General features: G+C 51.3%; 1 protein-coding gene and 1 pseudogene across 1 annotated transcript in view; one reads left to right on the top strand and one right to left on the bottom strand.

Moving 5' to 3' along the window:
• Window positions 1-27,927, bottom strand: part of LOC131096425 (uncharacterized) — a 1,435,131-nt gene that overhangs the window by 134,047 nt on the left and 1,273,157 nt on the right.
• On the top strand, window positions 3,829-4,792 carry LOC131096463 (olfactory receptor 14A16-like; annotated as a pseudogene).

Here is a 27,927-nt window from a genome sequence, read left to right as displayed (position 1 = left end):
TTGGTGAATGTGGAGTAAGGTGGTCCACACAGGGTCAGATCTCAAGGTACAGCTTCTCTGATCACGCCAGACCACTTGAGGAGAGCCCCTGCGTCACTATCAGTCACTGAATGATGCAATTACCTCTGCTCTAAAGAGAACCACATACCTTTAAAACAGGAATGTGGATTTATTAGAAGCTCTTTGAAATATTTCTCCATAACTATATAAGAAGAAATTCCTAGTGATTTGCACAACAGAAGATGGAAATCAAGGCAGAGCCATGGTTTGTGAGGACTTGCTTGATCCTCATGAGCCTCATCATGCATTTGGAGCTGAGCCCTTGAACCTCAGGGTCTGAGAAGAGATTGCACAAACATTTCCAGAAGTCAAAGACAGACAAAAACCCCAAAGTGTCTTCAGGCATGAATGTGTCCCACTGAGGCCCATCCCCAACACAGGCTCCTCATGGAATCAAGAGTATTGGAGGCCAGGATGGCATGAAATCCTCTCAGAGACTCAGTGCAGAAAGGAAAATCCAAAGCACCTTAAAAACCTTGAGTATCTCAAAGTATTAATGAGCACTACTGGGTGTCAGTGCAAAGCTCTCAAGGGACTCATTAAAGCAGAAAATTTGGGCTATGATTGCACAAAGCTCTCACAGACTTTGTATCAAAAGGGAAACACCAAGTACCTTAAAAATTCTGAAGTACCCTGAAGTATTAATGAGCCCCACTGAGTGTTGCTACTGACAAAGCCTCTCCAGAGACTAATTACAACAGATAATTGGAGGCCATGATTGCACAAACCTTTCAGAGACTCCAAGACAAAAGCCAAACCCAAAGTCCTTTGAAAAACCTGCACAGAGGCTCCTGGCCCAGAGGCAGCTCCTGGCAAGGGCAGCGCTGCAGAGAGACAGCTCTGGCCAGGAGCAGCTCCTGTGCACAGCCCAGCAGGGCTGGGGCACCGCCTGCAGCCACCCCGGGCACAGCACAGGGGCACACAGGGGTTAAACTCAGCCTGGGCTGGGAGCACAGAGCAGAGCTCACTCAGGGCTCACTGTAGCAGAAATCAGCCCAGGTTTGAAACAGTCATTCCCTGGCTGTGGGAAGAGAAGCTGCAGTTCCTGCAGGAATCTCCTGGAGCTGGCATATCCCACAGCTTTGAGGACCTTTCAGGAGGACTCTCAGAGCTGCTCCAGGGCAGGGCTGTGGCCCTAGGGCAGGGCTGGCTTTCCCTGCTACCCCAGCCCAGGCACAGCCCAAGGCAGCTCCTGTTGCCAGGCTCTGCTGCAGGGCTGAGCAGCCAGGGCTGCAGCCAGGGGTGCCCAGGGCTGTCCTGCAGAGCAGGGTCCTGCAGCCCATGGTGCTGTGCTGGGGCAGGGACTCTGCTGCCTGCCAGGGACAGCTCTCAGCCGGCCCTGGCAGCTGCTCCCAGTGCTGGAGAGAAGCTGTGGGGGGAAGGAGCCACCCTGAGCAGGGCAGGGGCTGCTGCTGAGAGGGGCTGGGTGGGGTAGGGCTGCTCCAGACCACCCTGGGCACAGCTCCGGAGGACACTTCCCAAAGAAGGTAAGCATGGGATTGCTGGAAAGATCAGGAGCTTTCATGAGAGTGTTTTCAATTTCCTGCTTGGAGTAGAGTGGGAAGGTTAGGGTGATGACATAAAGATTTTTGTTTTTATACATTTTTCATCTCTTTGTAGCTCTGCAAATTACTATTATATAGTTATAAAACTATAATATTTCCCTAACTCTATTAAACTCTTAATTAGGTCAAATTACTATTATATACTTCTAGAACTATAACCTTTAATTCTTCCATAACTATAATCTTTAATTACCCCAATATGTTTGTCAACCTTTCTCTTAGATTTTAGAACAATAAGCTAACTGTCTAAACACAGTCCTGAAACACTTTATAGTCTTATTATCAGGAATAGGACCTACAAGAAGAACATTCTGGTTTCTGACCAGAATATGAGCAGTCATAATAAAAAGGGAAGGCAAAGAAGCCTTTGGACCTACTCCAATGGGTTGACCCAGGGATGGGTAACCAGGGCAACTGAATCTGCTATTGGATGTTCCTGTTAAATATCCTAATTAATCAACCTTAATAAATTGCTGAAATCAGGGGCCAGGATGTGCTAAATCCCCACTGGGACACCTGGAAGTTTCCAATTAATGTCTGGTTTTTACTTCACTGTTCTGACATTGTTGCAAGGGTTTGTTTTTTTTTTTTTTTTTTTTTTTCTTTGGATTACAGACAACAGGGGGGTGAGAGAAGCAGAAGAGGAATTGTAATCCCAGAATCCCAGAACATTCTGAGTTGAAAGGGACACACAGGATCATCAAACGAATGTTTGACTCCAGAATTGTAACTTTGGGTGGTCAGTGTCTCTGCTGGGAGCCTCCCAAAGGGCCCTCAGCCCTGGACAGCAGCAGCATCACCTCTGCAGGGCCCAGCAGGGCTCTCCTGAGCTGCCCTTGCCCAGCTGCACACAGAGCCTGCCCCAGCCAGGGCCCTGCACACAGGCAGGTTTCTGTAGGGCCCCGGCCAGGGCACACAGGCTGGGATGGGCTCTGTGAGCGCTGGCAGGGACAAGGCTCCTCTCAGGAGGGAATGTCCAGGCCAAAGGACATGCTCAGGGAGGGAGAGGGGGCTGAAGAGAGCAGTGCTGGGGGCAGGATGAGGGCACTGTTGGTGTGTGGGAGGTGCTGGGCACAGCTGGGCATGGGAACACTGTCCTGAGTGCCCGGCTGTCTCTGCCCTGCTCTCTCAGGCACAACACCACAACATCTTCTCGTGGTTCTGCCTTGCCCTGATATTGTCACTGTTATCTGCTGCTCTCAGAGAGGCTCTGGCGTTTGCAGCAGCTGAGTTAGGCTGTGCCCTTGGCATTCTTGCCAGGCAGGGGTGTGTCCATGGGAATGGGGTGTCCAAGCTTCCTTGGCACCTGTGGGGCTGTGGGCAAAGCAGTCCATGGGAAAGGGGAATGAGCTGAGCCCCCTCCCTGAGATCCCATCATGGGCACAGCCGGGGATCTCCTTGCTGTGCCCTTCCAAGCTCTGAGCTGCCCTCCTGGGTGCAAGTATGTGCCAGAGCCTCTGGGAGTTCCCTGAATGTCCCACAGGGAAGGGCAGAGCTGCCAGAGCTGAGGAAATGCTGCTGGGTTTGCCCAGGGAGCCCTGAGTGTCCTTGGCACAAGGGGATGCTGAGACCTTGCCCAGAGACCTTGAGAGAGGGTGAGACATTCAGGGATCCCTCTGCTCTGGGCAGGGTCTGGTTTATTCCAGGGAGACCCAGGAGTGTGATTGTGCTCTGATTGCAGCCTAAGGTGCAAAGCCAGAGAAGGTGGGAACAAGCCCATCCAGCCCCTCACCTTCCCTCAGCCACAGGGAATCCTTTGGCTCTCCCATCTCTCAGTGGCAAACTCTGAGTGCAGCAGGAATGCTGGGGATTTCTGACGTCAGAGAGCCACGAATGAAGGGTGGGGAGGAAGACAATTCCTAAAAAAACGTCCTGCTATTCATGTCTTATAGGACCGTGAATGCAGATGCTAGCGAGCCTGTCTGCATTAGAAGCGATTCCCCTGTCAAATCCTGAATATTCATCCTTGTCCCTCTGCCCCATGGCCACAAATCCAGGGGACCAGGGCAGGGATGGCTCCTTGAGAGCCCCTAAGCACAGGCCTGGCTGCTCCCGGCAAACTCAGCCAGAACAACTGGAGCTCAGGCTGGGACATGCGTGAAGGTTTTACCAGAGCAGGAACAAGGCTACAGGGACAGTCTGCGGGGAATGGCCCAGGCTTGGCTCAAAGCAGCCCATCCTGACTTGTCACTGTCCTTTCTCCATGAACAGGTCCCCATGCCCAGCCACAGCAAATGTCCAACAGCAGCTCCATCAGCCACTTCCTCCTGCTGGCATTGGCAGACACGCGGCAGCTGCAGCTCCTGCACTTCTGCCTCTTGCTGGGCATCTCCCTGGCTGCCCTCCTGGCCAACGGCCTCATCATCAGCGCCGTAGCCTGCGGCCACCACCTGCACACGCCCATGTTCTTCTTCCTGCTCAACCTGGCCCTCAGTGACCTGGGCTCCATCTGCACCACTGTCCCCAAAGCCATGCACAATTCACTCTGGGACACCAGGGACATCTCCTACAAAGGATGTGCTACTCAGGTTTTTCTGCTGATCTTCTTCATGGGAGCAGAGTATTTTCTCCTGACTGTCATGTGCTACGACCGCTATGTGTCCATCTGCAAACCCCTGCACTACGGGACCCTCCTGGGCAGCAGAGCTTGTGCCCACATGGCAGCAGCTGCCTGGGCCAGTGCCTTTCTCAATGCTCTTCTGCAAACAGTCAATACATTTCCCGTGCCCCTGTGCCATGGCAATGCCTTGGGCCCGTTCTTCTGTGAAATCCCCGCCATTCTCAAGCTTTCCTGCTCACACTCAAAGCTCAGGGAATTTGGGCTTCTTGTGTTTTCCATCTGTGTAACATTTGGTTGTTTTGTGTTCATTGTTTTCTCCTATGTGCAGATCTTCAGGGCTGTGCTGAGGATCCCCTCTGAGCAGGGACGTCACAAAGCCTTTTCCACCTGCCTCCCTCACCTGGGCGTGCTCTCCCTTTTCCTCAGCACAGGCACATTTGCTCATCTGAAGCCTCCCTCCATGTCCTCCCCATCCCTGGATCTGGCCCTGTCAGTTCTGTACTCGGTGGTGCCCCCAGCCCTGAACCCCCTCATCTACAGCCTGAGGAACCAGGAGCTCAAGGCTGCCGTGTGGACAATGATGACTGGATGCTTTCAGGAACATTAAATGTGCTGGCCAATTTCTGCCGATCACTTGTAATAAAAGTCATCATTGATACTTCTTGTTGGTTTGGTTTTGGTGGTATTTTTTCTTTCATTTTAGGTATTCATGTTGTCCACAAAGAAAAGCCATTCCTTGTGTCATTTCTCATTTTGTTTCTCTCCAACTTCCCTGTCGCCACAGACTGCATCAATGAGGGGCTGCGCTCCCTCTGGCTTTAAAGGAACTACAGGATCCCCCAGCAGAGTTTTCTGCACAGATGCCCTTTTGTTGCCTTCTCTGGAGCTGCAGCAGCAATGTCTGTGTGCAGAGCTGGGGGCGGATCAGTGCTGGCCCAGCAGCAGTGCCCAGCAGCAGCAGCAGCAGCACTTCGTGTTGCCAGTGCTGCTGCCGTGGCCCTGCCCCGCTGCCCTGCTGGCTCTGGTGTTGCTGCAGGGCCTGAGTGCTCTCGGGGCCGGGCACAGCCCTGGGGGTGGCAGTGCCAGGGCTGCAAGAGGGACGGGCCATGGGCACGGCTGGGGCAGCGCTGACGCCTCAGGCCAGGGCCTGGGGGCTCCAGGCTCCTTGCCCAGGCTCTCTCAAGAACACACCCAGGCCAATGCTCAGCACAGAAAAGCCCTGTGAGCAGCCCCAGGCTGGCCGTGGGCAGGCTGGGCGCAAACAGCATGGCTGGGGCTCTGCAAGGGCCCTGGGGCAGATGGGAAGGAGCAGCAGAGCAGGGGCTGATCCATCCCCACTGTGCTGCACAGGCCAGGGCAGTGTCCTGGAGCGTCCTCATGGAGCTGCCAACAACATCCCCCCTCTGCAGCCCTGGCCTCTCCCCCAGCTCACACAGGTGCCCCATCCTTGCAGGCACAGACACGGCAGCACTGGCTCAGCAGCCCCTGTTTGCATTGCACAGAGCAGGCAGGAGCACCCTCATGCTGTTGCTGTGGGGACATGAACCTGAGGGAGCACAAATGCCATCAGCCCCTGGGGCCAGCAAGGGCTGGGGGACACCAGGGAAACCACTCAGCTTTGTCCTGGTCTCTGCAGTCAGCCAGAAAGTTTGTTCCCATCAGCTGGGAGTTTCCTGTCCCACTGCAGACGCTGTTGCTCAGAGCCAGGGCTGCCTGGCAGCCACTCCCAAACTGCCCTGAGCATTTCCTTTGCTTCACCTTTGATTTCTTTACTCTTCCCTGGTACACATTTCTTCCTCTTGCCCACCTCGGTTCCCTCCCCTGCAAACAGCCCATCCCTGTTTGCCCTTTCCTCTCTGGCCCCACTCCCCATTGCAGTTCCTGACTTGGCACCATGGGAACGTCCCTTGGGCAGCAGGATCATCCTACAAGTGCTGCAGGAATTGTCTGCAGGCTCCTGCAGTGCCTCATGCTGCTCCCTCGCCAGAGGCACCCTAGGCCAGGGGGGCACATCTGGGCTGCTGTGTCTGGCTCTGGGGCTCCCTCTTCTGAGCAGTGAGGAGGAGCTGCAGAGGCTCTGCAGGACTGACAGGATGGGCTTTGGGGCTGGCAGGAGAAGCTGAGGGACCTGGGCTGCTGGAGCTTCTGAACAGGAGGCCCAGGGCTCATCCTGCGACGACTGCTCCAAGGGTGGTTTCAGAGAATCCCAGAATCAGCAAGGTTGGAAAAGTCCTTGGAGATCATCAAGTCCAACCTGTCCCCTAACACTGCCTCTTCTCCCTGAGTCTTCTTTTCTCCAGGATAAACAACCTCAGCTCTCTCAGCCACTCCTCACACCACTTGTGTTCCAGACCCCTCACCAGCCTTGCTGCCCTTCTCTTCACATGCTCCAGCCCCTCCATGTACTTCCTAAATTGGGGGGCTCAGAACTGGAAACAACACTTGAGGTGCTGCCCAAAGAGTGCAGAACACAGGGGAGGAATCACTGTCCTTCTCCTGCTGGCCACACCATTCCTGATCCAGGCCAGGAGCCATTGGCCTTCTTGGCCACCTGGGCACAATGCTGCCTCATGTCCAGCCTGCTGTCCATCAGTCCCTGCAGGTCCCTTTCTGCCTGACTGCTGTCCAGCCACTCTGTCCCCAGCCTGTAGTGCTGCAGGGGTTGTTGTGGCCAAAGTGGCGGACCCAGCACTTGGACTTGTTTAACCTCACCTTGTTGGATTTGGCCCCTGGATCCAGCCTGTCCAGGCCTCTGTGCAGAGCCCTCCAACCCTCCAGCAGATTAACACTCCCAGACAACTTGGTGTCACCAGGGTTCCATGAGGCCTCCCAGTATCACGATGTCCCTTTGGTTCCTTCGGACCCTTGATGTCACAAAGTCCCTTGGATCCCTGGACCCCTGCAGTGTCACAATGGCCCTTGGTCCCCAGAGGCCCTGCATTGTCACAATGGATCCTTGGTTCCATGAGGTCTGGCAGTGTACCAATGTCAATGTGATATTTTCTAAAAATTCCCTTCCCTGGGATTTCTTCTCCTGGGAAGATGAGAAGCCTCAGATTCTCCGTGTTTTGCTTCTCTGGAATGTAGTCTGGAGATCGTTTATCCAAACATGTGAATTGTTTTAACTTAATGACCAATCACCATCGGCTGTATTGGACTCTGAGGAGTCAGTAGTGAGTTTTCATTATCATTTTTGTTAAGCCTTCTGTCTGTATTCTTCTTTTTCTAAAGCATAGTTTTTGAAAAGCATAATATAATATAATATAATATAATATAATATAATATAATATAATATAATATAATATAATATAATATAATATAATATAATATAATATAATATAATATAATATAATATAGTATAATATAGTATAATATAATATAATATAGTATAATATAATATAGTATAATATAATGTAGTATAATATAATATAATATAATGTAATATAATATAATGTAATATAATATAATATAACATAATATAATAAAATGTAGTATAATATAATATTATTATATATATAGTATAATGTAATGTAGTATAATATAATATTATTATATTATATTATATTATATTATATTATATTACATTATATTATATTATACTATATTATATTATATTATATTATATTATATTATATTATATTATATTATATTATATTATATTATATTATATTATATTATATTATATTATATTATATATATTATATTATAATATAAATCAGCTTTCTGAGAACATGGAGTCAGATTCTAGTCTCTCACCTCATCCTGAGCACCACACAGCAATGCTCTTCTTGGTTCCAGTGTCACAATGGCCCCTTAGCTCTGTGCTAGCATGTCGTACACAATGTCACGACAGTCCACTTAGTGCCACCAGGCCCCACAGTGTCACAATGGCCCCTTGCTTCCCCAGGACCCTGCACTGTCACAATCATCAGAGAATCCACCAGGCTGGAAAAGACCTTGGAGAGCATCAAGTCCAGCCTGGGACCCAACACCAACTTGTCACACAGACCATGGAGGTGAGTGCCACATCCAGTCTTTCCTTAAACACTTCCAGGGTTGGTGAGTCACCCACCTCCCTGGGCAGCCTGTGACCTAACACTGTGCTGCCTAACGAATGCCAAGAAAAGAGGGAAGATCACTGTCCTGGTTGTCCCAGCCACACTGTTCCTGATCCATAGGAGTGCCAGGGGTTGGATAAGGGAAATGGTGGGGAGAGGGTGAGGGAAAAGTGTTATTGATTGTCAGCCATGAAGAATCTTGATTTTCATATCTATTCAGACTGCATAAGAAGGTGATAGAGATCAATACCAACTGGACATAGCTGATACCAATTTATGTTCAGGAAATGAACACTAAACAGGAAAAGAGCAGCTCTCTCTGCATTTTTTTCAACATAGTATATTCACTTTGAATACACTTCTGAAATCTATCTAATTAACCACAGAGGAATTGAAAACTTAAATTATTCCCAGGGGCTTTTCTTTTTCAAGAGTTTTGCATAAATATTTATGAGCCTCTGTCACTAAATTCCTGAACTGAAGAGCTCAAGAAAGAAGAGGCCTCTAGAGGAGTAAAATTGAACAGCAACCTCCAAGTAGCTGAGGATCCATCCCCATCAGAGCAGCAATGAACAGAAATGGGCACAGCTTTGTGGCTGCCCTAGCTTTGGCACGGGCCCTGGGCCTGGAGCAGGAGCAGCTCTTGAGGGCCCCAAGGCCGCAGCTCTTGTGCTGCCCTGGGCAGATGGGATGGCAGCAGGGGCTGCAGAGCTCTCAACGCCTCAGGCAGAGGGGAGCAGGGCAGCCAGGGGGCCTCCTTTGGCCTTGGCCAAGCACCTTCCCCCATGGCTGGGGCTGAGTCCTGTGGCAGCTGCAGCTGCTGCTGTGCCCTTGCCAGGGGCTGAGGCCGTGGGGCAGTACCCAGAGCAGCCTGGCCTGAGCAGAGCTGTGGGGCCAGAGCTGACTGGGCTGGGCTGGGCTGGGCTGGGGAGAGGCCCTTGGTGCTGCCCAGAGCTCAGGGCAGATGGCAGAGCTTGCAGGGAGCTGGGCTGGGCTCAGAGAGCCTGGCCCAGAAACCATCAGTGTCCATCTCAGCCTGGCTGAGCGTGCAGGGGCAGGACTCAGGCCAGGCCTTGTGGGGCAGGGCCAGCGCCTGTGCAAGGCATTGCAAACAGGCAAGTGGCCGAGAGGAGGCTGCTCTGTGCCCTTGGTGGCATGCACAGAGCAGGGAGGGGGCCCAGGACATTTGTCACTGCCAGCCTCTGTCCCCATGCATTGGCAGCCCTGGCTGCTGCGCTCAGCTTTGTCCTGGGCTGAGTTTGGCTGTGGCCGAGCTTCATCCTCCTGCAGGGCTCAGGGCCTGTTCCCGGCCATGGCCAGCCCTGGCTGCCTCTCTGCTGGCCCAGAGGCTGCCAGAGCCCGGGGCAGGGCTGTCTGTGCAGCCCCACAGGTGCCACGGGCTCTGCAGGAGCTGGCAGAGGCTTCCCAGCAGGGACGCCATGGGGCACAGAGCCCCAAGGCTGCTGTGGGCACCACGGCACAGGGGCCATTCCCAGCCGCAATGCTCCTGGCCTGGGCTGGGCCTGCACAGGGGCTGGGCCACCATGGCTGGGTGAGCACAGGGCCACAAAGGGGCCACGCAGCCGCTGCCGGGGCTGACAGCAAGGCCAGGCACACACAAGACATTGCTGAGCATGGCCTGCGCTGGCCAGGCCTGACTGTGCCAAAGGCAGAGCTCAGCTGCCCTTGGGGGCTGCAGGAACAGTCCAGAGCCCAAAGAGCCTCCATGGCTGTGCTGGAGACCAAGTCTGCAGGAGGGAAATGCAGGGCTTATGTGGGATGGGGAGGGCATTGAATTTCAGCGCACACCTCAGCTCTCTGATGATCCCAGCACCATGCTGGGCTCTGTTTCAGACTGGAGCAGAGCAGATTTTCATGGGAAAGGAGCTCTGCGGGTCTGTCAGGGACCTGCAGCTCAAGGTGCTCTGGTTTCCCTCAGGTGGTCTCGGAGGAGTCCAATTCCTGCTGGGCGCCTCAGGGCACAAGTGGCACTGCCTGTTCATGGGCACACAGCTGATATCTGCCTGGAAAGTGGCACAGGTTTTAATACCTGTTAGTTTCATATTATACAAGAAAATCTTTATTTTCTGTGTCATTTGAGTACTCTTAAGGAATGGCAACGTTTTCCTATCAGAATCAGGGATTTCCAGGCAATGTACTGATGGCAGGAGAAGAAATACTGATCTTCCCATCTACTTGTGTCACCAATAATCAGTCTATCATTTATTCTCTCTCTTTTCCATCAAGTGCTTCCATCTCTCCTGATGAAATGGCCATGTCTAAGGACATCTCTTCACTAGACCAGCTGGATATTTGTTCTTCCCATTGGTCCCAGATTTCCTCCACCAGATGCTCTCTGGTCATTCAAGTGCCTCTCAACTGACTGGTTTCATGCTTTGAGCTTCAGGGAGTTGCCCAAACTTTTTGAAGTTTAAATAAATATCACATAAGGTGACATCTTAATTGTCTTTATATCTATCACAGAATTACCTTTTCTTATACCTATGTCTAAAACTGTTCCTGCATAGGAATCCTTTGGGGATGGTGGACATGTCAGATGCGTCTGGGACATTCCAGAGATCCGAGGGAAGATCTGTGAAGGTTATTAAACTGTTCAAATGTTCAACTTGTGTTTGTTGGCAAGAAACCTTTCTGTGCCTCTGATTGTCACCAGGCCCTGAGCCCAAAGGACACAAACCTGATGAGTTGTGGTTCCCACTGCAGGGGCACTTGGACCTTGGCTCTGCACGGGAGAGCTCTTCATCCTCTTTCTCTCTCTTCCTCCCTCTGGGCATGGAGGGAGCTCCTGACTTCAGCCTGTGACTTGTGTGTGCAAAGAGCAAATCTGGGCATATTCAGGGCAGGATGGGTTTGGGGGGACCTTGAGATCTGTGCCGGGCGCAAAAGGTGTTTTCCATTGCTCTGAGATTGTCTGCTGTGGAAAGTGGATTTAATATCCAGCAGAGGAATGACTTTTGCATTTGATGGAGCTGTGCCTTGCCTTGGCTTTGTTGGCTGACAAGAAATGAACGTCCCTCTGTGTCTCGGGCAGCTCCTTCTCCAAGGAAAGCAGGTGGGATTTGGAGCCGAGGAGCTGAAAGCTGCAGGAGCAGCCTGGGCTGGAGGGAGCTCAGATTTGCACAAGGCTGCTCTGAGTGCCAGGGCTTGGATGGGGGAAATGGTAGGGTAAGGGTAGGGACAGAGTCTGATTGATTGTCAGCCATGAAGGGTCTTGATTTTCATATCTATTCAAACTGCATGAGGAGGTACTTGGATTCAGTGCTAATTGAATATTGCTATTTACAGGGGGAAAAAAACCCTAAACAGGACCAAAAAATGTTTTCTCACTTTTTTAAATAGAACATATTCAGTTGAATGCACTTTAGAAATCGCTATTATTAACCACAAAAGATTTGGAAACTGAAATCAAATTATTCCCTGAGGCTTGGCTTGTTTAGCTGTTCTGAATGTAAATGAGCCCTGGGACACTGAATTCCTGCACTCAAGAGCTGAAAACTGAACAAGCGTCTGGAGCAGGAAAATTCAGCAGCAGCCTTCAAGGTGCTGAGGATGTCAGCAGCCCCCACTGAGGCCATCCCTGCCCAGAGACCGTGGGGGAATGGGCAGACAAGGAGAGCGTCCCTGGGGCTGGGGCAGCACAACTCAGAGGCACCAGGGGCTCCAGCTGGGAAATGGAGCGTGGAATGTGGCTGGGAAAGCCCTGCCTGGGCTGTGCCAAGCAGGACAGACAAGCCCTGACCTCCATTCCCCAAAAAACTCTCTCAAGGAGACATTTAAGAGGAATTACAATTATTTGTGTACTCTGAGTTTGATGTACTGGAGAAATACCACCAAGAGATTCTCAGGAGCTCAAAACAATCAAACAGTCATTTTTGGCATCTTTAGAAAATCAGAGAAACTTTGGCAAAATGTTTAATATGACATTGTAGGGGTTTTGGTTTCTTAATTTAGGATTTTCTAATTTTGACATTTTTTAATTAATACATTTATGAGGGTGAATTTTAGTGTCAGTTAATAATTTATGAATTCATTTTGTTGAGAGATAGGATTAGGAGAACAGTAAAGTAGGTCTAAAATTTTAAAAGGGTATAAAGAAAATTTTATTAAAAGTAACTAAAAGAAAAAAAGTGGTAAGTTTAAAAATAAACATTTTAGAGTCCTTTTTTTTTCTTTACAACTTTTTCTTTTTACTGACAATGTAAAGAAACAAAACTTAAAATTTCTAGTTAGTTTGCGATTTCTAGAATAGTCTTTTTTCAGCTTGTTAAGGTTATGGAGATTTTTTTACAAGAGTTAAAAATAGATTTTTTTGTTGTTCTTATTTTTGTCATGGATAACAGTTGTCTGGGTAACTTTGTTATTGTGTAGTTGGTTTTATTGCTACAAGCTTTTTTACAGCGTGTTGATGGGCCATGTAAACCTATGGGGTATTGTTTTAAAGATGAGTTCTTCAAAGGTAAAAGTTTTTATTATTTCCTTATTAAATTATTTTTATCTCTGGGAATAGCGATCTTCTCTTGGGGGTACTGGATTACTTTTTTTTTCAGCCTGAACTTTTTATGAAATCACAGTTATTTTATCATTTGTTCATTTGAATATGGAGGTTTTTGTTTGATATTATTTGGAATAATTTTTTAAAGTTTTATGTGTTACAAAGGAAAGGAGTTTTTTTGATTATAGTTTATAAGAGGATTTTAGTTTTAAGCTTAAGGTATTTTTTCTTCTTTTTTTGGGGTATTTAATTTGTTCTTTGCTGACTTTGATGGTGTAATGGTTTCTTTTAAATGTTTGTATTTTGTTTTTTTCTTTTACTTGAGAGAGGATTGAAGTTTTGAAAGGGTTTACACCTGATCTGCTGGTAACTTGCAGTGGAAGTTGTGGTTGGATTGTATTAGGACTGGTTTTCTGGCTGCTTTTTGTGGTTTTTTGTGTTTAAGTTCTTAGTTGTAGGGTTATTTTGTATGGGTTGTAGGTTGTAGTGGTTTTGGTGTTAGTTGTGTTGGGGGGAGGGGACTTGATAGTAAGATTTTAATGTTGTGTGACTGGCTTTGTTCTGGTTGGGTTTTGTAGCCTCTTTTGTTTTCCTGTTTGGTAGTTGTTGGGGTTTAGTTTGGTCAGAATGGGGCCAATGGAGGGGGGCAGCCTGGGGAGGGGGGAAGGGGCTCAGCCCACAGCAGGGTTGCTTGGTTTGGTTTGGTTTGGTTTGGTTTGGTTTGGTTTGGTTGAGATGGGGGCCAGGGCTAGGGCTTGCTGCTTCTTTTTTGACTGGAAAAGAAAGAGGAGGTTCCTGGGATTTTTTGTCTTTAACATTTGTGTTTAACAGAGGCATGTTCAGTATCTTAGTGGTTTAACAGATTGTCAGTTACACAAAAAGTTTTGTATTACTTTTTAAAATTCTTCTCCTGTCAAAATACGACAGATAATCAGTCAACAAAAAACACTTCTGAAAGCATTGACTTGGCCCATTCAACTTCACAAACTCTAAGCCTGTTCAATTTTAAGTTACTCAACATTTGCAGGAGCACAGAAACAGAAGAAGACACAGAAAGAGAGAAAGGCAAAAAAGATCCAGAAAAGCACATACACAGGTACCAGCTCCTGGATTCCAGTACTGGTAAGATTCCAAGAGGAGGTTGGGCCAAGATGTGTGCTTGCCTTGTGGTCAGCCTTCAATACCCCTGGGCCTTTTCCCCCGGTGGGACTTAGGCTCATTTGGTCCCTCAGGAGCTGGGCTGGGGCTGCAGAGGTGGCTGTGGAGCATTGCCTGTGCTGTGCCAGGGACTGGCAGACACTGCTGGGCTGGGATAGAGGCTCTGGGGGGATTGGGGTCACAGGGCAGGGCAGGACTGGGGTTCCAGGGCAGAGCAAGGCTGGACCTGCCCCTTCCTCCCCTACACATGAAATGTTTCAAGCCAACAATCTCCTCCAGTCTATCAGAATAGGGAATGTTGGAGGTGAAATCCCAATTCTGGCCATGGGTGCCTAGAGGTGCAGGACAGTTCTTTTCCATAGGAAGGAAAGCACAGAGCTTAATGTTTGAAAAGCAGGTGAGAGACTGACTAGGCCAAGGCCAGCCAGACTTGTCAGGAATGGCAGATTTTGTCTGGGAGCAGTCTTTGGATTATGGGAATTTTGGAGGTGGAAGCCCAATCTTGGCCATAGGCACCTGGAGAAGCAGGACAGTTCTTTTCCATGGGAAGGAAAGCATGGAACCTTCCCCAGTGGTTTGAGGAGATATGGGAAATGACCCTTGTGAAACCACTGCAAGACAGACTTCTCCTGGCAATATTCCTATTGGAACAATCACTGGATATAAGGAAATTAGGAGGTAAAATCCCAATTCTGGTCATGGATGCTTGAGGAGGAGAGATCATTTCCATAGGAAGGAAAACATGGAGCCCCAGTGTTCCAGCAGCAGAAGAGAAGAGACCCTCAACATGCCAAGGTCAGCTGGACCAGTCAGATGGTCCCTGGGAGGCCAAACCAGCCAGAGCTGTTCTGTGTTCCCTTGCTTTTATGGGGCCCCACAGTGCCATAATGGTGACTTGTTTCCAAAGGGTCCAGCAGTGTCACAATGGTCCCTAGGTTTCATAAGGCCCTGCAGTATCACAATGGTCTCCATGATTCAATGAGTCCCCTCAGTGTCACAATGGCTCCCTGGTTCCATGAGGCAGTGAAGAGTCTTAATGGTCTCCCCATGGTTTCATGAGACCCTGCAATGTCATAATGGACCTTTGGCTCCGTGGAGTCTCGCAGTGTCATAAATGGCCCCTTGGTCTCATGACACCCCAAAGTGTCACAATGGTCTCCATGGTTCCATGAGGCCCCTTGGTGTCACAATGGTCCCTTGGTCTTACAGGGCCCCAGTGTCACAATGCTCCCTTGGTTCCATGGGCCCTGTGCTGCTGCCTTCCCCCCTCCCCTTCTCAGGCAGCCCTGCCAGCTGAGAAATGCTCCTTGGGCCTGGGCCTTGGCCAACAGCCCCTGGGCTCAGCTCCTCTGCAGCTCATCACAAACACTGTCTGCTCCAGGCACTGCTGCTGCCCAGCCAGCTCCTGGTTCCTGTAGGAGCAGCCCTGGGACCTGTTTTTGTTCCCTCAGTGGCACAACATCCCTGTTCTCACACTGCCAAAGAAAGCTGTTGGTGCCAAGTGTGGCCAGGATGAACCATTGCTGGGACTGCAGCCCCTCTCTTGGGGCCCTGCAAACAGCGCTCCAAAAGGAGCCCTTGGAGCTCTCCTGGGCCAGCGACTCCCTCTGAGTGGGGCCTCTCCCAGCCGGGAACTCTCCTGTTTGCTGCACTCGGGGATCCTGAACAACAACGGAGCCTGGGCCGATCCCTCCACTCCTCCAGGCTCGGCCCTTCACCCGCTGGGGAGATGCCAAAGGATCCACAGGGAGCATTTCCTGCCCTCAGGGGAATTGCTCACAGGTGCCTTGCACTGACTCTTGGTGTCTGTGTGCCCACAGGAGTGCCTGTGCTGGGGAAATGTGGCAGAAATGCTGCACTCTGAGGGGTTGGAGTGCCTTGGATAGCTGAGTCAGTCAGATATCCAGATATCAGTAAGTAAGGTTAAGTCACAAGGTCTAAGCTAAATTAAATGCTGCTAAGAGTTGTTCTTTTGCTAAATTGTTACATATTTATTTAAACTATTGGTTTAGTTAAATATTGTTAAGTGTTATTCCTCTGTTAAATTGCTAAGTCATAGGTTATAAGTAAGGTTAAAAAGGGTTAAGTACTGTTGTTTTGCTAAACTTTGATCTTTAAGGTATTGGTCATGTTTAAGGTGTAATTTAAGTCCTGTTAAGTGTGAGGCCTGTTAAGCCTTTAGGCCATATTCCTTTTATCCATACCCTCACTTGTGTCACACACACACAGAGGGACATTTCTCAGTTAATTTCTGGTTTGATTGCCTGGATTCTGTTTGGTTTTGTTGTTGCTTTGTTTCCCTGGTGTGCCTGAAGTGCCCAGTCAGGAGCAGAGTGACTCTTGCCAAGGAACTTTGTGCTGCTGTCCCTTAATATTAAATCTGTTTTTTATTGATCCCTTGCCGGGGATTCTTTCAGCGCTCCCAAGCCCTTGTTGGTAGCAGGGTGAAGGAGCCCTGGCCCAGGCTCTGGCCCTGGGGGACACGGGGACGCTGCCGGGGGGGTCCCTGTCCCCCTGTGCCACCCCAGGGTCCCGTCCCCCCGTCCCCGTGTCAGGCTCTGGGGTCGATCTCGTGGAACATCCTCTGGGGGAGGCTGCGGGGCCGGGGGCGGGGGGACCCGGAGGGACAGGGGACCCCGCTGTGCATGAGCAGGGTTGGACTGCTCTGGGGGGAGCGGTGAGGGGGGCCGGGGCAGAGTGACCTCCCCAGGGACCTCACACAGCCCCTGTGATATCACACAGCCCCTGTGATGTCACACAGCTGCCTCTGTGATGTCACACTGCCCCTGGGATGTCACACTGCCCTTTGATGTCACAATGCCCCTGTGATGTCACACTGCCCCTTTGATATCACAGAGCCATCTCTGTGATGCCACACAACCCCTGTGATGTCACACTGCCCCTGTGATGTCACACTGACCCTGTGATGTCACAGGGCCAACTCTATGTCACCCTGTAATTTCATACAGCAATGCTGTGACATCACAGAAGACTGATGTCACAAAATCACCCTGTGATGTCACAATCTGTTCTTTGATGTCATAGCCTCCTCTATGATGTTACACAGCCACCAGGTGATGTCACAACCCACTCTCTGATGCCTCAGAGCCACCCTCTATGATGGCAGACACTGCTCTATGGCCTCACACCCTTCTCTGTGATATCACAGCCAGATCTGTGATGTCACCACCAGCTCTGTGGTGTCACAGAACCCTCAAGAACCCTCAAGAACTCAGTTCCATTGAAACACTGAAGTTTCTTGTACTTTGAAGAGATCCCTGTCAGGGACACGACTGAGAAAGTGCCCCCAGGCCCCAGGCAGAGCAGAGAACTGGAGGCAGTGACAACAGGTGGGGACAAAGAGAAGCCAAGTCTTGGTGCCCTGGGGAACAGCAGGGTCTGTGCCACCAAGGGCTGTGAGGAGACACCTTGTCCTGAGGCACTGGGGCTCCTGGCACAGCCCCAGCCAGGCTGGGCACTGTCAGCCCCTTGTCCTGCCCTCAGTATCCCCCCTAGCCAACATCCCAGGGGCCTCAATTAATGCTTTGAGACACTCAATGTGTTGAAGGTACTTTGGATTTTCCTTCCCACACTGAGTGTCTGAGATGTTTCTGTGCCATCCTGGCCTCCAGTTCTCTCCTGCAAGGAGTCCATGAGGAGCCTGTGTTGGAGAGGGACCTCGGTGGGAGCCATGAATGCCTGAAGACACTTTGGGTGTTTCCTCTGCCTTTGACTCCTGGCAAGGTTTGTGCAATCTCCTCCCAGGCCCTGATGTTCAAGGGCTCAGCTCCACATGCACAGTGAGGCTCATGAGGATCAAGCAAGTCCTGACAAACCCTGGCTCTGCCTTGATTTCCCTCTGCTCCAGTGTAGTTCATTAGGAGGTTTTCCTTCGACAGTTATGGAGAAATAGTTCAAAGAGCTTCCAGGAAATATGTAGTCCTATTTTAAAGGGTGTCTTTTATTGCTGTTCTTATTACACAGGAGATGATTGCAGCATTCAGTGACTGATATTGATGCAGGGACTCTCCTAAGGAGGTCTGGCCTGCTCACAGAAGCTGTGCCTTGAGCTCTGAGCCAGTGTGGACAACCTTGCTCCACATTCCTCAAGCCCATCCTGTCTGTCCTCACTCCCCTGGGACCTGCTTTGCTTGAAGAACTGGCTGCACACAGCCAAAGAGGGATTTTCCTTCATTTGTTTTTGAAGCAATCTAAAACTCCTGAGTTTCCCCACTGCAAACAGACATCCTCTTCAAGTGTGTGCCAAGCCCAAGCTGCCACCAGGAGCACTCCAGACCTGTCATCCCAACATGCAGTGGTGCCATTGCAAGGGACTGTTCCATGGACACTTCAGGGACCCCAATGCCGTGTCTGGGTGCCATGGCAACCCCCATCCGTTCAGGTTTCCCTGGAAACCAGCCCAAGGAGCCATTTCTGCAGCCAGGTTCCATGGACACTTGCCTGCAGAGCTGTTGCTGGCCTCGCCTGCCATGGCAACCCTGGGACAAAGCGGTGCCAGGGCTGTTCCAGGTACAATTGCAGTGACACTCGTTGGTGCCACCAGGTGCCATGGCAACGGCCACGGGGACCCATTCCTTGGTTTGGTGCCATGGAAACCAATGCCCGGCCCCATTGTGATGGTTGGTGGCCATGGAAAGCTGCCCTGGGCCGTGCTCAGGGCTGGTGTCAGTGCCCAGAGTCAGAGGGGATCCCTTGCTGGGGGCTGTGCCATGGCCACCTGCCCTGTGCCGCGCTGGCCGCTCAGGCACCAGGAACCAGCAGCCACCGGCACTGCCAGGGCCAAAGGCCAGGTCAGCCAGACAGAAAGGGGCGGGGCTGGGCACTGTTTCCATGGCAACCGGCACTGGGGGGACACCTGGGTCACCTGGCCTGGCAGTTGCCATGGAAACCCCTGGCAGGCACTGAGGGCACAGCCCCTGGCACTGAGACACTGCTGGGCCGGGTGCTGAGCACAGGGCTGGGCACGCAGAGATGGTTTTGTTCTTGCTGAGCTGCAGCGCAGCCAAGGCCTGTCCTGCCCCTCGTCAGCCACGCTGGGGAGGGGCTGGGGCTGCGGGGGAGCTGGGCAGGGGACACAGCCAGGACACGGGACCCCAACTGACCCCAGGCATACCCCAGACCAGAGCACATCATGCTCAGGGTATGAAGGGGGGAAAAGGGAGGAAGGGAGGAATTTTGGAGGGAGGGCTTTTGCCTTGCCAGGGAACACTTAGGCAAGAAGGGGCCCTGTTTCACCAGTGGGCAGGGTCACTACCAAGGACACAGACACCAACTTAAGGAATTGTGTCATTTATATCATGCACAGATGCAGAGATTTACAAAAGGATAAGCTCAGCAAAGCACATCATCATTAGCAAAGAATTACAAAAGAAGCTCAGCAATCCATCATAACCCATCATCACATTTTGATGACTAACCCCTTGGTGAAACACTAGAGGTGTTTGTGGCAGACAAAGATTCTGGCTGACTATCAAGGTACACCTTACAGACATCAGTAGTACTTTAGTGACACCATTCTTCATTCTTTTTTCTCAATCTCATTCGAATTAGGAACAAGAATTCTGTTGCCCATGGAGCTGGCACCTTTTTATATCCAGAATAATGCCCCCAGGCCCTTTGCTGTTTAGCTTTACCATGCTGTCTGTGGCTAACAAGGCTTGGGGGGCCCTTTCCCTTCTGGCTGGAAGGGGCCGGGTCCCAGTCCCTGAGGGGCACCCAGGCTCCTGGATGGAATTCCTGTGAAAGTCCCTCAGTGTCACAGCAGCCTTCCCATGGAGCCCCGTGGATCAGAGCATGTTCCAAAGGGGGCCTTGGGGCAAACAGGGAGATCTGGTCTGGCAGGATGTGTAAAACAATCTCCTGGCAGATCTACTTGTTCTCACACAGAATCCTTTGCTGCAGGGACACATTCCCATTGTTCCTGCTCAGGTTTCAGGACTCAGAGATGTCTTTCCTAGGAGCTGCTCCTTCAGCTGCCTCAGGAGGGCCTTTTGGCCTCTGGAACCACACTCTGGCTCCATTATTAGGGCTGCTGGATTCAAACCCTTTATTTCCACAAACGGTGGTGATTTGAGCTGGATCTCCTTTTTTCACAATCATTCTTAAAATTGCAAGATCAATAATTGTGCTACCCTGTCATGGAGTTGAATAATCCAATCTTGTTTGTTATTGTTTACAGAATTACTGTAATTTCTCCTGGATATTCTGCATCAATTCCTCCTGCCATGACAGGAACACTTTGCAAGGCCAAGCTCCAAGGGAGCAGTTATCAAAGCAAAGTGTCCTGGAGGAATCTGAATTCCTGTTTCAGTATTGATAGCTTTCATTTGCTTTGAATTTCTCCTAATGAATTCCAATGCAGGAAGGCCCAGCCCTGCAGCCTCTGGGCTGGCCCTGCCAGGGGCCATCACAGCCAGAACAATTTCCCAGGCAGCCCAAGTCTCACTGCCCATGGCTGGATTTGCAAATTGGGGGCAGCCGTGCACAGCCAGGGGGTTCCATTTCCCCAGTGGGCCATTGTGAAGGGCATGGAGCACATCTGGGAGATGGGTTCTCCATGGACAAAGGTTCCCATCTCATCTTTCCAACTGCTCTTTTAACAACCCCTTCACCCTTTCAACTAATCCTGCAGCTTGTGGATAGTGTGGTACATGAAAAACCCTGCAGGCAAAATCACTGTATTTTTCACAGGAACAGACAAAGCACTCTGCATCACAGTATCAGCACACCCTGTAAAAATAGCCAATTTCCTCCCTTCCTCCTTTTTCCATTGTAACAATCTCACAAAGTTGACCACTGACATGAGGGTCCTGGCCAGTCCTGTTCTGTAGGGTATTTAGTGTTACATCCCTGAGCAGCCAAAGATACCAAATTAGTATTGTCAGCACTATTTCACATTATTATTATATGTACATATTTATATATAAATACAGATATAGACATGTAGATATAGACATATATACATAAAAATCTATAAATATAAACATGAAGGTCTTATTATACTATAATATGTATATAGTTATTTGTTATATTGATATTTCACTTGCACAAGGACATCTGAGCTCAATATTAAAACCTTCTTCTGTTTCTCCATGTGGGAGCATTCCAACAATCATTGTTCCTTCTGAAGGTGCTGTTTCCTATGTACTCTCAACAAATTCATCTTTGTCTGCCCAAACCCACAAGGTCTTTTCCTTCTCCATTTGCAATTTTTGGATGCATTTGAAGCCATTCAGGGGTGCAGCTTCTTTTACCCAACTGCCCCACTATTCCTACAGGGCTCCGACCTCAGCCCACTCCAGAGCCAGGAAACTCCAGGGAAGGGCTTCCCAGCTGGGAATTTCTGATGGCACTGATTATTCACATTTACAATGAACAAGTGACATTTTGTTGTCATCTGGCCAGACTGTGCCAGTTTTGTTTTACCAGTGGGCAGGGTCAGCACCAAAGACACAGACTCCAGCTGAAGGAATCAGTGTCATTTCCTGCAGTTCAGAGCAGCAAAGAATCACAAAAGGAGCAGCTCAGCAATGCACCCAACCATCCCCACCAAAGATTGCCTGCAGTGATTAAGAAAGATCCAGCAGCATTTACCCTCAGCCTTTACCATCCCCCAGACGCACACAGCAGCTGGGGAAGCTGTCACAGCCAAGGGCTGCAGAGCCACTCCTGGGCACTGGGAATTCCTGCAGGTGCCTCCAGCCCCAGGTGAGGCTCCAACCCCGCTGGGAGAGGGCCCAGCTCTGACAGTGCTGAATGAACAAACTGACAGCACTGCTAGTGTGGCAACATCTGCTTTCATCCTCCTCTTGGGTCCCTCCCAAAGCCTGGCCACAGCTCAAGGAGGAACCAAGGGAGGTGACTTTGATCCTTCAGGCCCCAGACAATGCCAAATATCAGATTTCATGGCCTTGTCTGGCTTCTAAATACACAAAGGTCAATACATGTTTCACTAATGAGTGGCTACATCTATCACAGGGCTAACGACCATGCATATTTCATTTGAGAGCAGATACAAAGATAACCTTTGCTTGGAAGGTTCATCCAGAGGCCACCTTTGGCTCAGGGCCTGCTGTCCAGGCCTCACTCAGGGCTGGTGTCCAGGCCTTGGCACTTCAGGGACGCGGTTTAGTGCTGGGCTTGGCACTGCTGGGTGAGCGGCTGCACTGGGTGAGCTCAGAGGGCTTTTCCAAGAGAAAGGATTCTGTGATTCCATGATTATATCCACTGCATTTAGCTGGGTCTATTTTAGCAGCATTCCTTTGCTCCAAAAGTTCCCTCTTGCCCAGCTCCTGTGGCCTGAGGCTTCAGCTCCTTCAGCTCCTGGTGCTGAGCTGCTCATGCTGAACGAGTCGGCTCGGAGAGAAGAACACAGTCCATGCAATTCCTTCTGGGACATGGAGAAGGGAGGCTGTGCAAACAGGAGCATTGTTTGCTGTGGCCTCCTCTCTGCCCTTCACGCCTTTCAGTGCTTTGAACCAGCCAAGAGCTTTCTCCAAGAGTGCAATGGAGCAGCTGCTCCTGCTCCCAGGCCTGGCTTTCTCCAGTCTCTGCCCTTGCCTGGTTCTGTCCCTCTTGCTGTGCCCTCTGTTCCCCCAGGGCTCGCTGGCTGCTGCCCAGGACTGTGGCACTGGCACAGATCCAGTGCTCCAGAGCCTCCTTTCTGTGCCCTTGCAGCTGCCTGGGCACAGCAGCCTTTTCCATCTGGAAGCTCCACATGGACAGGGAGTGCCCAGCTCTGTTCCTTGCACAGCCTCCACGAGCCCAGGGCTGCCATCTCCAGTCCCTGCTGGCACTGGGGGCTCCCAGGTGCCTCAGGCTGCTGTGACACCGCTGCACACGGGAGGGAACAGGGGCAGGGGCTGTGCCCAAAGTCAGCTCCATCTGCTGCTGCTGCTGCTGCTGCTGCTGTGGGGTCATTTGTGCAGCCTTGGCCCAGAATCAGGGATCAGATCCTGCCAGTCTCTTCTAGTCCTGGCTGCTCAGAGTTTGGGCCTTGGAGCCTCAGGTGGCCAAAGGCAGCTGCTGCTGGTCCCTCTGTGTGCCCGTGTTCAGCAGTGCTGCTCCATCAGTCTGTGCCCAGCAACGGGGAAAAGCCTCAGCCCTGCAGGGCCAGGAGCTGCCGGGCTCTGCCTGAGCAGCTCAGCCAGCAGGAAGGGAGCTTCTCCACACGGGAACCAGGAGCAAAGGACATTGCTTTTATAGGACATGTTTTCTATTTAAAGGAAAGAAAAGGAAAAAGGAAAAAAAAATGATAAATTGTAAAAGATAAGAATAAAATCCAAGTGTTAGTGAAAAAAAAACCATACAGTTAATGAAAAAAACAAAACATAAATGCCAAGTTACATTCTTTGCATTAAGAGGTAAATGATCTTTTTAAAAAGACAGCTCAGTTATTTACATTGTAAATGTGCTGATGGCACACATCCATCTTTATGACCTCAAAAGCCTCTTAAAAGATTTTGGGCTTTGTTTCCCATATTGGTATTTGAATTTGGGGTCAAAGCAAGAGGAAATTGCTTTGTGCCCTTCCAGCTCCAAGCAGGACTGGGAATGGAAACTCTGTCAAAGCCCAAATCCTTTAGAAGATTACCTTCCTTCTCACCCTGCTAATGAGCTGCACATTCCTTTTGAAACTGTCAGGGATTTCTTAGAGACACAAAGTCTCACTTATGGCTTTTTGCTCTGGTTTGGAAGTGCAGAAGGGCAATTCTCCATCCACCAGCTCCAGACTGCACTGCCTCAGGAGCACGGCCCACTTGCCAGCTTTGGCCCACTTGTGGCAGTTCTAGAGGACGAAGAAAGTGCAATTGCACAATTCCAGCCAGTCAAGAAGGAAGAATGGGACACACAAAACATCCTGTACAGATCCAGGCGTTCAGCTGGGACTGTGGAGAGTTTGGGTCCTTGCCAATTGGATGTGTGTCCCCAGCTGCAATCTCTGGGCCTGCAGCACAGTCTCACTCACCTGCCAAAGCAGAAAGCTCAGGCGCTGTGCTCGCAAGGGGCTCGTCTGATGCAGAGCTGTCAGAGCAATGTGAGGGCAGAGCCAGCCCAGCTGGGCCCAGGGCTGAGCCCAGCAGAGCCCTGGCAGAGCCCAGAGCAGCCTCAGCACCCGCAGAGCCCGGCTGCAAGGAGAGAAAGCAGAAACCGCCCGTCAGCTGAGGGCTCCTGTGCCCTTGTGCCAAGGCCTGCGGTGCCCAGGCCATGCTGGCTGTGCCCAGAGCTGTGCCCAGAGCTGCCCATCCCTGCTGCCTTTGGCACAGAGCAGGAGGGCAGCACATGTGCCCAGCCTGCAGCCAGCCACGGCACATCCAGCCCTCAGCAGCTGCCCAGAGCAGGATGCTCCTGTGCTCGCTGCCAGCTCCCAAAAGCTCTGATCCCACCCTGCCAAGCACACAGGGACCCACCTCACGCCAGCTACATCTGCAAGAAAAGCTGCTCCCAAACCATGGCCTCAGCCTTCTCCAAGGGCACGGCCCATCCACGCTACAGCTGCTCCCCAGCACTTCCCCATCCACACTGGACCACCTGGAACGCTTCCTCTGGAATAACAAACAACACATTATTGAAAAGAGTTTAGAGACAAAAAGGGAAAACAAGAAAAACAGTAAAAACTCTTATCTCTGTCAGGGCCTTGAGGAAGGCCCAACCCCTACATGGTTGGGAAAAACCCAGCCATGGCTGTGAGAAACCCACACTTTCTCTCTTCCCCCCTGCACTGCCCCCCAAAATCACGGTGACCCCAAAGCAAACAAGGGCAGTGGAGCAGCCCAGCCCCTCCTTGCCTGCACAGCAAAGCAGCTGTGCACAGGTTCTGGAGCCCCACCTCTGCTCCCACCATGGGACTTTGTTTGTGTCGGGCTGGCTGCCCCAGCCCCAGCCCCAGCCCGGGGCACGGTGGGTGCTGGGGGCTGTTAGCAGGGCCAGGAGCCCACTCCCATTTCGTACCTACCCCAGCCCATCCTCCCAGCCCTGCCAAAAGCAGCTGGGCAGCGACTGAAGAATGAGTTGCATCTGCCCCAGCAAAGGGGGAGCCTTTGGTTCCCAGCCAGGCTGGGCCATGCCCAAATCTGGCAGAATTTCCTCGGGTGGGGACTCATCTGCAAATTCCCTGTGGAGTTTAGCTTTGAAGAAGGTGCCAGAATCAAAGTCCATCACCTTCAGCCTCCCGTGGCCAGGCTGAGGAAGAGCTTCTCATCCTTGGTGTCATCCTCACTCTCTCCAGCAGCAGCAGCAGCAGCAGCAGCATCCCCACCCGGTACAGCTTCTCCAGGGGCTCCTTCTCCTTCTCTGGGGGGACACCAGGCTCTCAGGGCTCTGCCCAGGGCCCCAGCTGTCAGGGAACCAGGACAAGCAAAACCAGCTTGGATGGCGGCCACCAGTGCTGGGCAAAGCAGCTCAGCTCCAGCACAAGGGCTGTGTGTTCCCATCCCATGACCCCGGTGCAGTGACACAGGCAGCACAAAAAGCTCTGGGTTCCTTTGCTTCTCATTGCCAAGGCATGTGTGGAGCAGGAACTTACCAGGGCCCTGGATACTCCAGGGACCTGGAGAACCATTCCCAGCAATTGGGAAAATCCTAGGTGCTCCATCCACTCATAGATGAGGTCTCCGAAATTGCCCCAAAATTGGGTCCAGCTTTTAGAGGCCAAAAAGAGCAAGTCCAAGTGTCTTGATGATATTTTTAGCCCAGAAAGCCCTGCAGCTGATGGCACACTTCACAATCAGCAGGGGACACAGCTAGGCCAAAGCCCAGACCTCTGCTGGGAGCCTTTCTCCTCAAATACCCTTCAGGCAAACGTCCATGCAAGTCAGTTGGGAAAGTTTCTTCCAATGATCCGTTTCTGGCACATAACTGCACAGGGTTATGGGAAAGATTCTAAAGCAGCTGCTCTGGAGTCAAAGAGCCAGCACTAAGAGTAGTCCTTGTCATCTCTTTGTAGCTAAATCCTACTTTGGGGGAGTCGAAGGACTTTGGAATGAGCTAGAAAGCGGACCTCTGAGTTTTTTAGATGATGCCATTGCTTTTTCTTCTCTTCTACATAGACAGGAAGGGTGAGTTTGGCTCACATCTCCACCGCATGGCTCACAAGGCCACAAGACTTGTAGTTAAAAGAGCTTTGAAGGATTTCTTGGCCAAGAAGACACGGCCAACAAGGATACTTGTGTTTTGGAGCCTACCCTTCAATATTTCATCTTATGGACTCATGCTACAGTGTAAGCTTCCTTAGCCAATCATGTTATGACACACAAACTCACAGCACTGCATCCTAAACTTCTTGTTTACAATTGTAACTACTTTTAGTTTTTCTGGATCTTGGACTCTAAAACTCTAAACTTTCTTCCCCGTGTCTCTGCTATAATAAACTAGAAATCCTCGTTCTCGCTTCTAGCACCTAAGTTTGGAAGCCCTTTCCAAGGTCTCAGATCAAATCCTGTGTTTAATTCTAAGCTTTGCTGACAAGACCAAAGGTCTGAGATTTCCCCGCGTTTGGGTTTCCAACAACACTGATGCTGTTAGTTCCAGAGTGCCCAGGATCCCTCTTGCAAGTTAACTCTGGCAGGAACAAGGCGGCTGCCAGGGGGCTGCTTGTGGCCTCTGACAGCCCATTGCTCAGGGCTTGCCAGCGCCCCAGCCCCTCAGGGGCTGCCCCAGCCCGGCCAAGCTACCCGGCAGCAGCGCCGCAGCCCCACCGCAGCTCCAGAGCAGCCCCATCCAGAGGCACCTGGGAGCCCTCAGCAAGGCAGCCAGCACCACACGGGCAGGAGGATACAGAGGGTGGTTCCTGCCTGGCACAGGGCTTGTGGCCATCTCCAGGCACCGCTCTGGCTGGGATCCCCGCAGCCCCGGGCCCTGTCCAGCCACTCTGTGGGCAGCACAAAGGCTTCAGCAGAACCACCAAAGGCCAAGGGGCTTCTGGCCATTTCCCCTTGCCCGCTGCACGCCTGGGGAGCTGCCTGAGCACAAGCACCCTTTTCCCCCTGCAGGGCCTCAGGACCCCTCAGCCTGCTGTGTTGCTGAGCACAAGCTCCCTTTTCCCCCTTTCCTGCCTCTTGCCCTGCAGAACCTGAACAGCAAAGAAAAGCTCCTGGCAGTCTGTGTATCATAACACATTCTAAAATTATTTATAGTAATCTATAATATATAGCAATATATGTAATTATAATATACTCTAGAATTTATTTATTTACAATATGGATAAAAAATGGAAAGGAAGAAAAATCTTCAAGAAAAGGAAAATTACCCCTGGCTCAGGTTGCCCCAGCGAAGACAGCCTCCCAGATCAGCTCTCCTCCTCAGTCATCTGGCAGTGCAGCAGCCAAGCCCTGGCAGGCGAGGCCGAGTCCTCCATGCCCTGCGCAGCTGATCGTGCAGCCTCTGGATGGTGGAATATCGCCCACGCTGTAATGCCCGGAGGACATGCAGTGTTTCAAGTGCCAGCTGTGACACGGCAATGCTCCTGTCCTCCGTCAGGCGTTCCAGGGCTGCAAGAGAGAGGAACAGAGGCACGGTCAGAGCCAGATCTGCGGGGACACCAGGACAGCCCCTTGCAAGGGCCATCCCAGCTGGCTCTTGCCATAGCCAGGAGGGAGCAGGGAGCAAGGGGATCAGCCCGAAGCTGCTGGCCACCAATGGCCCACGTGCCCTGAAAGCTCCGCGTGCTCTGCCCACGGGAGCAGAGCTCTCCGCAGCCAGGGCAGGGCTTGCAGCTCCCCCCAGCAGCCCCCGCTGTCAGCCCGCTGCCCTCACTCACCAGTGCAGATCAGCTGCAGCTCTTGCTGCTGCCCCCTCAGGTGCCGCCCGGCCATGCCTGTGAACACAGAGCCTGTCACGGCCCCAGCGGCACAGCTCCCTGCCAGCGGCGCTGCCGGCGCTGTGGCCACACGGGCTGCTGGCCCGGCAGGGCTCAGCCCGGCCCTTGCCGCACGCTGCCGCCTCAGGGCACGGCTGCCAGAGGGCAGCAGCAGCAATGCCCAGGCCAGGCGGGGC

The sequence above is a fragment of the Melospiza georgiana genome, unplaced genomic scaffold, assembly GCF_028018845.1.
Source record: "Melospiza georgiana isolate bMelGeo1 unplaced genomic scaffold, bMelGeo1.pri scaffold_29, whole genome shotgun sequence".
Taxonomy (NCBI): Eukaryota; Metazoa; Chordata; class Aves; order Passeriformes; family Passerellidae; genus Melospiza; species Melospiza georgiana.
This window is presented reverse-complemented; position numbering and strand designations above follow the sequence as displayed.